The following is a 13739-nucleotide window of genomic DNA, read 5'->3' as shown; positions in this document are numbered from 1 at the left end:
GACTGAGTGACTGAACTGAACTAAACTTTTTTTGATGATCCAACGGAGCTGGCAATTTGATATCTAGTCCTCTGCCTTTTCTAAAGCCAGCTTGAACATCTGGAAGTTCACGGTTCATGTACTGTTGAAACCTGGCTTGGAGAATTTTGAACATTAATTTGCTAGCCTGTGAGATGAATGCAATTGTGCGGTAGTTTCAGCATTGTTTGGCATTGCCTTTCTTTGGGACTGGAATGAAAACTGACCCTTTCCAGTCCTGTGGCCATTGCTGAGTTTTCCAAATTTGCTGGCATATTGAGTGCAACACTTTCACAGCATCATCTTTCAGGATTTGAAATAGCTTAACTGGAATTCCATTACCTCTACTAACTTTGTTCATAGTGATGCTTCCTAAGGCCCACTTGACTTCTCATTAGAGGATATCTGGCTCTAGGTGAGTGATCACACCATCATGGTTGTCTGGGTCCTGGCGATCTTTTCTGTACAGTTCTTCTGTGTATTCTTGCCACTTCTTCTTAATATCTTCTGCTTCTTTTAGGTCCATACCATTTCTGTCCTTTATTGTGCCCATCATCTTTGCATGAAATGTTCCCTTTGTATCTCTCATTTTCTTGAAGAGATCTCAAGAAAGAGAAAGTTGTCCTGAGCCATTAGCAGTCTACACTCACCACAGCAGGGATGGGTACAACCTCCCACCTCCTGGGCTGATTTCAATCCTATATTCTAGAGCCAGATGGAGCTGTGTTCCCTTTCATAAGCCATACCTTTATCCTCTCAGAAAGAAGGGACCACTTCCTGTGGGACCACAGACATTACTTGGGGTGGTCTTGGAATGGGGGTGGTCACCCTTGAGGAAGGGTCCTTTGTGGTTCCTGAGAACTAGGCTGGGACAGCTTAGCATCTAGGTTTCTGTAAAGGAAGAAACCTAGTGCACCAGGAAAAGAAATAATGCTGGGGGACCTGGGGCTCCCAGCACACGATACACACTAGGCAGTGCCTCTGCTTGGGGCCAGGGAAAGACCAGGATGCAGAGACAGGGCCTTGGGCTCTAGTCTGGGCCCACCTGTTAGCCCGCCGGATGAGGCCTCCATCATGGAACTTGCCATGCGGTCTTCTCTATTGTTACTGGCTGTTATCAAATCTGTGCCATTTTTGTCAATTGGCTGTGCTTTCTTTTGATTGGTTGCTGTGATTTGGAGCAGTACACTTCTGGGATCTGTTGAAAATAGTCCCATGGTTGCTTAGTGGTGCCACCATGGCCAATAGAGAGGCTCACATCTGATAATTATATTCTTGGCTGGATGGTCTTGAAGATCTCCAGTTCAGGCCTACAGAGAACTCTCCATGAAATGTTCTCAGACCTGGCCCAGACACATTCTTCTTCCCTTTCTTTCAGCTCAGGAAGTTTTTTAGTTTTGCTTCTTCTTTCCTATTCAGGCCCATTGGCAAGTACAAAATACTTATGTAATGATAGTTATGTTTTTATTCTAATATACTATTGGTGGATCAATTTCTCACATAACCACTCAACTCCTTCTGTAAATTATAAGCTCCTCAAGTGCAAGTTCTCTGGTTGCCCTATGTTCCCTAGGAGGCTCCCTACCGAAATGGCCTTTAATATAAGTCTGTTGAAGAGGATGTAGACAGGCCTCTATAATTTGATTGTTTTCTCCAATCACTGTTAATTTTGAAGCACTTGGCACCCAGTTGGTTCTGGCCTGCAAACTCAATTTGTAACTTGGACAATCATGATGGATGCTCTTGGTGCTCTGACAAGCTCCCCTTCACTAGGCAGGTACTCACCCTAACTTGGCCCCCCAGCACTGTGAGTGTTGGCTGCCCATGTGTCATAACCACTGTTCTTCAGGAAATTGTCCTCAGCTTAAAGGGAACCACACTGTCCGGGCAGTCCCACCAGGACTGTCTACCAAAGACTGACAGACGCTGGTTTAGGGGGTGAGTATACAAAAGGCCTGGAGAAGGCAATCACACCCTACTTCAGTGTTCTTGCCTGGAGAATCCCAGGGATGGGGGAGCCTGGTGGGCTGCCGTCTATGGGGTTGCACAGAGTCGGACATGACTGAAGTGACTTAGCAGCAGCAGCAGCATACAAAAGGCCTATCCCCTTGGCTCAAGGAGGGACTGGCTCTATGAAACAATCTGTGCTCCAGTGTGCTCCATGGGATCAGGTTGAAGCCAGACCCCACAGCTTGCTGGGTCTTCCCCTGCCCTGTGTGCCTCCCTCACTCCTCTCCCCCTGAGAATACAGCCCAGTAAAGACTCCGTCTCAGAGTTCTGCTTCTAGGGAGCATAATCCCAAACAATGATGTTTGCATTTTATTCTAGTTTGGCTTAATTTAATCCATCAGGGAAAAAATGATCTTTTCAGTCAACCTTCTATGTTGCTAGTTCTGGGCCAGGATCTTTGGAAGATTTAATAAAAAAGGTCTTATCAACCCATGTACAGATCTTTCAGCAGCATCTTATTTTAGGTGACTTGTAGTGTAGTCTCTTTTCATTCTGGAGGTGATCCAGGAAGTTCAATATTTCTGCATTTTCCAACGTGAACCTCCCAGGCAGCCTCCTCTGTGTAGATCTCACTCCCCAGTTCTTGGGTCACCAAACTTATTTTCCCCAATATGGTCACTTTTGTGCATTTTCTGAGTTGTAAATTAGGACTCATGGTAAAAATGGAGCAGAATATTTTGAATCTGGATTTTCCAGGCAAATCCAGGTTATGCTGTCATGATGAGCTCTGCTCCTCAGTGCAGACAAGCTATTGATGAATGGGCTCAGGTGGGGGTCCCCTAAAGAAGTGATGGGTGTCCAGTTCTGGGGCAGAAGTATGGGGCTGATTTCTTGGGGAGCTGGGTCTTTTGGGTCCCCCTATCTGCAGGAACTGAAACCAGATTGTTTGGGTCGAAGTTACACATTGGAAAAGAAGTGGGTTTAGAGCATGGTATAGTGGCGAGGTCATGGGGCCCTTAAGGAGGTTGTGTTAGCTATGTGAACAAGATCAACTACTTAATCTTCTTGAGCTCCAGTCCTTCTCTGTAAGAATGGGCATGATGACAGTACCTAACTCAGTGGGTCATTGGGAAGATGAAATGTGATAATGTGTGCAAATTATTTTCCAGCAAATACTGAGAAAATGTTTCCATTGTTATAAGGCATACCCAGGCATGTTGAGCATCAGCCCTGCCACTTGGTAAGGGCTACCCTGATGACTCTCAGAGCTTTTGTTTTCCACTAATTTCTTATACTGGTCCTTGTGAGGTCTGTAAATGGGAATCACAGATCTTGGGGAGACCTCACATACTATAAATCTGACCATCACTACCAGCCTTTCCAAGGGCAGGCATGGCTTAGATGGTGTAGCTAGGAATGAGTAGAGATGGGGAACACCTCCAACCCAACCAAGAAGCAGTCAGGTTTAGAAGCTGGAGAGGACCAGGAAGATTGGCACCTTGGGGTAACCAATGGGGTCACACGGTCTGGGGTCAGATCCTAGTCCACCCCTCTCCCTAACTCTGGTAACTTGGACAACTCACAGATGTTTTCTGAGCCTCCGTTTTCTACTGTAAGATAGGGTAATATGGACCCTGCAGATAAGAATCTGTGCTGCTATAAATAAGACACCTGATGTTAGTAGATTCATGGTAGTGAGCCACTGCTGTGTTTCTGGGTCAAACTCTCTACGCTGGTTTTGTCCTCAGCCATACTCCTCCCTGTCCAGCCCCACATGCTGATCACAAAGCCCTTGATCCTGAATGACGAGGCTATGAAGTTCCCTCCATGGTGGGTTGGAGGATGAGGATCCCGTTTACAGAGAATGGGCCTTGCTTTGTGTCTCTGAAGCCTGCTGAGCCCACATGGCCCACCGCCTGGGGGTTGGCATAGCCGACAGTGATCACATTCCCTGTGCATTCCTCCATAGCCAGCCCAGCAGGGGAAAAGCCCTGTGGAATGCAGGCAGACACTCAGCCCTGCTCTCTTGCCCTCAGGGCTGAGCAGCTGCTCTCCAATTAAGCATCCTGGTTCAGACAAGGCCACTGACCCTGAGTTCACCTACATAAATATACCTCTTCAGGAATGCTGGGGACTTCACACAGGCCTCAGATGGTTTCTCTTGGAGCTGTTGAGTTTCAGAAGCTTTCTCTGATCCCACAGTGGTAGCACCGGGTGCTGGAGTACTGGCTGTGCCCTCCGAGCTGGAAGGGCATACAGTGTTTCCCCATCAGTTAAACTGTGGCTGGCTGTGGGGGAAGCTTCTTCACTGAGGAGTGGGTTATCTTCTGTAAAGCTGTCATGACTTTGTCCTTTCCAACTTGCTTCTTCACTCTGAATATCCAGAGGCCCCTTTCCCTGGTCTGAGTTCCCTTACACCAAGGGTCAGAAAATTATTGTCCATGGGCCAAATATGGCCCAGCACCTGTTTTTTTTTTTTTTTCCATTAAGAATTAGTGCTTTATTTCTTTGTAAAATTATTTATTAAAAATATTTTGAGCAATGTTTGCATTTTATTATCATCATGTAATGCACAATACCAGGAAAGTATATCCTCAAGGCCTTGAATGGTTTTTATACTCCTTTCCAAAACTTTGGATCAATTTCCACCATTTTATTCTTCGAGATTTCAAATGCCATGAAAAAATCCCCATGAGTTTCTTTAATGCCACCACCTGGTTTTTTAAATAAAGTTTTATTAGAACATGACTGTGCCCATTTGTGTACAGATTGTCTATGGCTGCTTTCCTACTATGCCAGCAGAGCAGAGTAGTTGTAACAGATACCATATGGCTGTAAAACCTAAACATTGACAGTCTAGCTCTTTACAGAAAATATTTGCCTACCTCTTCCCTATAGTATCTAGGCAGACTAGTACCAGATCCTATGCTGGCACTGATTGGAGATGGAATTGGTTCAGGGAGTGAATGAGTCAGAACTTCCCTTCAGACAAAAAAGTCCCTTCTCCTGGGAAATATCATAAACATCTGACAGAGGCATCCCCAAGGTTGTGTAACACAGGTTTTCCAAGGCATGTTCTACAGAACTTTAGTTCTATAAGAGGCCCCCAGACAGAAGATTTAGAGATCAAAGATGTTTGAGAAACACAATCCTTAAATTAACATCTTCTTAAAGAGGTACAATGTATCAGTTGAGTTCAGTTCAGTCCTCAGTCCTGTCTGACTCTTGGCTACCCCATGGACTGTAGCACGCCAAGCCTCTCTGTCCATCAGCAATTCCCGGAGTTTACTCAAATTCATCCCCATTGAGTCGGTGATGCCATCCAACCATCTCATCCTCTGTTGTACCCTTCTCCTTCCTTCAATCTTTTCCAGCATCAGGGTCTTTTCAAATGAGTCAGCTTTTTGCATCAGGTAGCCAAAGTATTGGAGCTTCAGCTTCAATATCAGTCCTTCCAATGAATATTCAGGACTGATTTCCTTTAGAATGAACTGGTTGGATCTCCTTGCAGTCCAAGGGACTCTCAAGAGTCTTCTCCAACACCATTGTTCGAAAGCATCAATTCTTCAGTGCTCAGTTTTCCTTATAGCCCAACTCTCATATCCATACATGACTACTGGAAAAACCATAGCCTTGACTAGACAGACCTTTGTTGGAAAAGTAATGTCTCTGCTTTTTAATATGCTCCCTAGGTTGGTCATAACTTTTCTTCCAAGGAGTAAGCATCTTTTAATTTCATGGCTGCAGTCACCATCTGCAGTGATTTTGGAGCCCAAAAAAATAAAGTCTGCCACTGTTTCCACTGTTGCTCCATCTATTTGCCCTGAAGTGATGGGACCAGATGTAATAATCTTAGTTTTCTGAATGTTGAGTTTTAAACCAACTTTTTCACTCTTCTCTTTCACTTTCATCAAGAGGCTCTTTAGTTCTTCTTCACTTTCTGCCATAAGGGTGGTGTCATCTGCATATCTGAGGTTATTGATATTTCTCCCAGCAATCTTGATTCCAGCTTGTTCTTCATTCAGCCTAGCGTTTCTCATGATGTATTCTGCATATAAGTTAAATAAGCAGCCTTGATGTATACTAGTATATTAAAGGCTATGAGGAGTCCTATGGGTGACAGTCCTATTTACTTTATTCCACCATGTATCTCTAATGGAAACTGGTCAGAGAATATATTTTATATGTGTACCCTAATTATAGCCATAGAATCTAGAAACAGATTTGGGAAACAATGGTTGAAGAGAAAAAGTCAACTTCATAAATTATTTATTTGTTAATTCCAGCAGCCTCTCATCTCACTCTAGAAAAGGGTGAAAAGACCATTGGTGTAGCCTTTACTGATACTAAATCACTTTTGTGGGTGTTGCAGAATCTGGGGTGTCCAGAGTTTAGGGAGGGGCTTAAGCATCAGCATTATGGATGATGAGGTTAAATGGCAGAAAGAAATCATTTTGCATCAGAAATCATTTGGGGCCTTCTTGCTCCTCATCTCTCTCGTACTGGGCCAAAGTCAGTACCATCCACAGGGAAGAAGCCTGCCTGTGTCAGATTATCTCATATTCCAGGTATGGAGAAGCATGGGCATCTGGAGGGCAGGCAGCCCCACCAGAGATCCGAGAGTATGGCCTGAGCCACACACATGTGCAGCCATTCTTACCCACCTCCCCAGCTCACAGATTAGCAGGAGTGACTAGGAATGGGGAGGAATATTCACATCTGAGTGGTACTTCTGGCTGGAGTTTAGCGTTGGAGTTCCTACTTTGGGCCAAGGATACAGAGTCCCTCAAGGAGCTTACATCTAGTGGGAGAGGAAGACCCATAAGCCACTGCAGCATTCCATCATGGCTGCCAGACCCTGATGTGTGATGCTCTCCAGGAGACCTGTTAAGATCCTGAGTCAGTAAAATGAGAAGCCACCCTCTCAGAAGGCAGAGAGAGTGGGACCAAGGAAGGAAAATGACAGAAACATACTGAAACATTCAAACAAGGTCTGGAGAAGGAATTTCAGTTCAATTCAAGACTGTGGAGTGAGACCTTGTCTCTTAGGAGGTTAGATGTAAGCTACAGGCTTATGCAGTAGAAAAATTAACAAATCTGCAGAGCAGAATTAAATCCACTCAGAAAAAGAACAGAACACCTAACGAGTAATTCTAAACATCTGAATGAAGCAGCAATTTCTTGTTGATCTGATCAGAACAGAAAGACTTTTTAAAGGGAAAATAATTAAATGATGGAAAGGCTGTGGGAGCTTGGCCGTGTCCCACTCTGCCGATGGGTATGAAGATTGCTGTGACATTTCTGCATGCCACATGAGCCTCCAGAATGCTGTTACCTTTTGACCAGATGGTGTCATTTCTCGAAATCTGTCTAAGGGAATGATCAGAAGTAGAGAAGAAAAGGCTTTATGAACAAAGATATTCGTTCAATATAATTTATAATACTGAAACAATGGAAGCCATCTAAATGTTCAACAAGGTAGGTAGTAGATTGACCCCCTCATACAATAGAGTATTTTACAGAATGTAAAACGATACTTACAAAGGTGTTTTTTAGTAATAAAATTCTTTTGATACAGAATTAAATGGAAAATGTATAAGTGTTTGTAGAGAATTATCTTTACCACTTATATATATGTATGATGTTATAATGTTACAAATATATGCGTATGCATGGTGAGATGATGAGTAATTTTGATTTTTTTTCTAGTATGCATTTTCCAGATTTTCTACAATGATCATATACCATATTTTTAATCAGCTTATTTGAGCCACTTTAGCATTCCAGAGAAGGGGAAAGAACATTTGCCTGGAGTAATTGGAAGATGCTTCCTGAGAGAGCAGAACGCTGAGAGAGGCTCTCTGTGAAATGCCCAGCGCTACTGTTAGAGGTAGATCAGGTGGGCTTACTCTTCCCACTCGACAGCTGGGGAGCCTAAGACCTATGGGTATGGCTTCGCTCAAGGTCACTTCTGGAATTAGTAGTCAGGATGAGAACCCACCGCCCAATTCCAGGCACGTGGGTTTTTCATTAGGCCCAGCTGCCTGGTAATAGGAGGAGCCTGTGGGCATCTGCTCATTATCTCTCAGCCCTCGCCCTGTGATTATCAGAAGTGAATTTTTTATCTCGTATGACTCTTCGGAAGCGAGCCTGGGCCAGCTGCCCCTGGCCAGGCTGCCTTGCTCACTCGCATCTCTGAAATGGAGATGCAGTTTGGAGCTGTCAGGCTTTGGGGGTGCGCTCCTCTGGGTTCACTGAGACTGTCACCTCCAGTTTAGTGAACACAGAACAGGTAACATGCTCTGCCTGTCAGCAGTGTCCCAAGCTTGGGGGACTCTGCAGGCCTGAGGGGTCTTCCAAAAGCAGTTACCATTTGAGCAACACTTAATGAGAACATGCAGTCTGAGTTCTTTGCAGGTTTCCTGAGGAAAAGCAGCAGCAGAGGCTGGTACCAGGAAGCAGAATGTGGAGTGAAACAGCCTACAGAGAAAGAGTGGTGACTCGGTGTCGAGAACAGGAACTTCAGTGTTAGACTTGGCTTTGAGTCTTACCTCAGCCTCCCAGCTGAGGTTCCTTGACCAAGTCACTGAATCTCAGCCTCAATTTTCATCTGTCAGGTGGGCATGATGATACCAACTTCACAGGGATTATTAAACAATCTGGCAATGATGTTCCACACATGTGTTATTATGACTAGTGACAATGATGATTTTAAAATAAACTTGACTATTTACCTTTAAATTCCCAGGTGGCATTAGTGGTAAAGAACCCGCCAGCTAATGCAGGAGACATAAGAGATTCAGGTTCGATCCCTATGAGAGAGTCAATTCCTAGGCAGATTGATAAGAAGTCCAGGGGTCCCCAAGGAGAGCAGGGTCTGGAATTCTCAATGAGGAAGAAAGGACAAACTTTTTCCCTCTACATTCCTTAGGATTATATAACAATAATGTATCCTGCTTGAGGACAGTCTCTGGAAAAAACCTTCTGGCTAATCCTGTTATCTTAAAATGTAAATTATGGGAATAGGTCTAGTGAGGTCTTTACAACCTCCAGACATTCTTTTGATTCATTGTAATAATAATTGGAGAGTATATAACTCCATTGCTAACACTAGCAAGGGGGTACTCTTTCTGCCCCCTTCTGATGTCTATGTCGGAAGCTTTCTCTATCCCTTTTATATTTTAATAAAACTCTATTGCACGAAAGCTCTGAGTGATCAAGCCTTGTCTCTGGCCCCAGATTGAATTCTTCTCCTCCGGAGGCCAAGAATCCCTATGTCTTTTCATGGTTCAGCAACAGCCTTTCATCTTGGGGGCTCATCCAGGATTCTTCAGGACAAGGTAAGGATGCTTGGAGCTCTAGTTCTTTGTTCTCCTAGCGAACACGTTTTCTGCAGTACTTTACTAACTCTACAGTGTGCTTGTGTGATTGAATGACACGCCCTTCACGAAGCAAGTGAGGAGCCCTGCTCTGTGGTTCCGCGGTGACCTCATATGGCTTATGGCAGAAACCTGTCAGGGGTTTATACCGACCTGCCAATGCCAAGAGGCACCCAACGTCTGCTTTGGGGACCAACCAGAAATGGGAAAAGCGTGTGGACTGAACTCTCCTTTCTCGGTCAAACTTTTCAGTCTCTTTGACCATTTCATAACTCCTTGGGAATTAGAAGTACTATCCTAATCTGCTGGATCATAGACTTTCAGGGGACTTGTGATCTATGCTGTTACTGTGTTCTACGATTTAGGTCCAAAACTTAGATTGGTAGTCAGGAAGTGCCTATCCTCTCTAGGAATCGAAAGTTCAGAAGTTAGACAGAGCTCTAGCTACAAGAACATCTCTGAGGTTAAAGGTTACTCAGATTGGAACTGCAACGGTTCCCCCCCCCCCCCCCCCCCCGCCTTTGGTAGCACTGGCTCTTAGTGGACCAGAGGGGGCTCTTATACTGGTGCGGTGATGCTTGGAAGGAACATCTCAGTTTCATGTTTGTATCGGTCTTATTGTGGTCAGGAGTATACTCAGGGTCGTGCATAGGCACTCAGGTGACAAATGTTTCCCCCAGCAGTCTTAGCTTGGGAAGCATTCCGGAAGGTTACTCTAATTGCATCCTGGGTGGCAACAGAGGCAAGCAAGGTTTTAACGGTGAGGAGCTGGACGTCAGTCAGGGAAGCCATCAGGTCTACCCCTGGAGCTTCCCGCCACTCCCCTTCTCAATGGTAGAACCGGGAGGGACGAGTACAGCACCTGCATCAGTAAAGGACAGACTAAGTCCGAGCAGGAAAGAAAAGCTTTGGTGTAAAGTCTGTCTACACCCCCATCTAGAGCAAGGAGGGATGCCCCCGGTAGAAAGATGGCACTGGTCGCTTTTTTTCTCTCTTACAGATAGGAGCTAACAATTACAGCCTCACTCCTTTAAACTGTATCCTGAAAAACGGATAGATTTTATCCCCAGGGCTTAAAGAAGACACACCTGGTCTTCCTATGTGATACTGCATGGCCACGGTACCCACTGGAGGATGGCAAATGGTGGCTGGTTAGAGGGTGTCTTAAGTATAATACTGTTTTACAATTAGACAGGTTCTGTAGAAAACAAGGGAAATGGGTAGAAGTAGCATATATGTTGCCCTTTTTCTCTCTGGGAAATATGCCAGACTTATGTCCTAAGGGTATAGATTTGGGTGTGACACCTTCAGCTTCCTCCTGTCCTCCTACTTTGCCCCTGCACCAGGGGCTCCAAACTGTGCAAACTGGAAGTCAGAGAATGCCCCCAAGAAGGGTTGCCTTGGTCTCAGTAAAAACCCAAACTGAGATTCAAACTTCCCAAGTAGAGCTCCAAACAACTCCTGTCTCAGCACGACCTCAGACAATTCTGGTTTCAATAGAAACTCAGACCATCGAAGTAAGAGATGCGATGGAGGATAGAAAACAAAGAGATGAAGTAAAGCAGGTTTCTCCAAACTATCCCTGGGATCATATGTGCAGAGCAGCCAGAGAGACTGAGGAACAGCCACACTTGCCTCTTTATGAAGCACCCACTGGGAGAAATTATCAGTCTATGAGAGTTAATAAGCCTTTTTCTTATCAAGAAATACAAAGAATCAAGGAGGATCTGGGAGACTATTTAGGGGACCCAGAAAAATATATTAGAGCTTTTAAAGGTGTTGCTCTGCTTTATGACCTTATTTGGAAGGATCAACATTCAGAAAACGAAGATCATGGCATCCAGTCCCATCACTTCATGGGAAATAGATGGGAAACAGTGGAAACAGTGTCAGACTTTATTTTGGGGGGCTCCAAAATCACTGCAGATGGTGATGGCAGCCATGAAATTAACAGATGCTTACTCCTTGGAAGAAAAGTTATGACCAACCTAGATAGTATATTCAAAAGCAGAGACATTACTTTGCCGACAAGGTCCATCTAGTCAAGGCTATGGTTTTTCCTGTGGTCATGTATAGATGTGAGAGTTGGACTGTGAAGAAGGCTGAACGCTGAAGAATTGACGCTTTTGAACTGTGGTGTTGGAGAAGACTCGTGAGAGTCCCTTGGACTGCAAGGAGATCCAACCAGTCCGTTCTGAATGAGATAAGCCCTGGGATTTCTTTGGAAGGAATGATGCTAAAGCTGAAACTCCATTACTTTGGCCACCTCATGCGAAGAGTTGACTCGTTGGAAAAGACTCTGATGCTGGGAGGGATTGGGGGCAGGAGGAGAAGGGAACGACAGAGGATGAGATGGCTGGATGGCATCACTGACTTGATGGATGTGAGTCTGAGTGAGCTCCGGAAGTTGGTGATGGACAGGGAGGCCTGGTGTGCTGCAATTCATGGGGTCACAGAGTTGGACACAACTGAGCGACTGAACTGAACTTATATTTTCAGAGCTTCCAAAGAAAAGCCTGCTAATTTACCACACCTTAAAACTTGGTGGGCAAGGTCTGTATGTTCACTGGTATGATTATTTGGCTGCAGTATTTGTTCCCTCTCTGGGAACTACAGATGTTATGCTACAAGTTGATGCTTTGACTAATTTTTCTCAACAAGCATTACAAGATTCTCAAAAAGTCTTAAAAATCTTTCAGCTCTTAATGCCAAATAAGCACAAATTAGAAAGGTGGTCTTACAAAACAGATTGGCTTTAGATATTCTGACAACTGCACAAGGAGAAACTTGTGCCATTATTCATACCAAATGCTATACATATATACCTGATATGAGCACTAATGTTACTCATTTTACTAAACATATGAACAAGATGACTGAGGCTGTGGATACTCCTGAAGCCTCAATTGCCTCATTTTGGGAGACGTTAACTAGTTCCTCATGGTGGAAAACTATCTTAATTATAATAATTCTGATTGTTCTGTTTTTTCTGTTTTCTTCCTGCATCTGTAACTGTGTAATTGGATTTGCTTCTAGTCTCATGAAGGTTTTTAAGTTACAAATAGTTGTCCAAGCTCCTACGAGTGCCACAGCCTCCTCCAACTATTACTTGGGGCCCCTGGATCAGAAACCCTCAATATGAGGGTTAAGAGAATATGTTCCCTCAACAATTTAGGGACCATGCCCCTCAACAGCAGGAAGTAGTTATGGAATGAAAACCATGCCCCTTTCCCTTGGCAACATAATTCTCCTAAAAGAGAAGGGGAAAATTAGAGAGTCATTTCCTAGGCAGGTTGATAAATCCAGGGGTCCCCAAGGAGAGAGGGATCTGGAATTCTCAAGGAGGAAGAAAGGGCAAACCTTTTTCCATCTACATTCCTTAGGATTATATAACAATAATGTATCCTGCTTGAGGACAGTCTCTGGAAAAAACCTTCTGGCTAATCCTGTTATCTTAAGATGTAAATTATGGGGTAGTTCTATTTGCAATTTTTTAAGGAATCTCCACACTGTTCTCCATAGTGGCTGTACTAGTTTGCATTCCCACCAACAGTGTAGGAGGGTTCCCTTTTCTCCACACCCTCTCCAGCATTTGTTGCTTGCAGATTTTTGGATCGCAGCCATTCTGACTGGTGTGAAGTGGTACCTCATTGTGGTTTTGATTTGCATTTCTCTGATAATGAGTGATGTTGAGCATCTTTTCATGTGTTTGTTAGCCATCCGTATGTCTTCTTTGGAGAAATGTCTATTTAGTTCTTTGGCCCATTTTTTGATTGGGTCGTTTATTTTTCTGGAATTGAGCTGCATAAGTTGCTTGTATATTTTTGAGATTAGTTGTTTGTCAGTTGCTTCATTTGCTATTATTTTCTCCCATTCAGAAGGCTGTCTTTTCACCTTGCTTATAGTTTCCTTTGTTGTGCAGAAGCTTTTAATTTTAATTAGATCCCATTTGTTTATTTTTGCTTTTATTTCCAGCAATCCCACTGCTGGGTATACACACCGAGGAAACCAGAAGTGAAAGAGACACATGTACCCCAATGTTCATCGCAGCACTGTTTATAATAGCCAGGACATGGAAACAACCTAGATGTCCATCAGCAGATGAATGGATAAGGAAGCTTTGGTACATATACACGATGGAGTATTACTCAGCCGTTAAAAAGAATTCATTTGAATCAGTTCTGATGAGATGGATGAAACTGGAGCCGATTATACAGAGTGAAGTAAGCCAGAAAGAAAAACACCAATACAGTATACTAACACATATATATGGAATTTAGAAAGATGGCAATGACGACCCTGTATGCAAGACAGGAAAAAAGACACAGCTGTGTATAACGGACTTTTGGACTCAGAGAGAGAGGGAGAGGGCGGGATGATTTGGGAGAATGG

The sequence above is a fragment of the Capricornis sumatraensis genome, chromosome 1 (genome assembly GCF_032405125.1).
Source record: "Capricornis sumatraensis isolate serow.1 chromosome 1, serow.2, whole genome shotgun sequence".
NCBI lineage: Eukaryota > Metazoa > Chordata > Mammalia > Artiodactyla > Bovidae > Capricornis > Capricornis sumatraensis.
Note: the sequence above shows the minus strand (reverse complement) of the source record.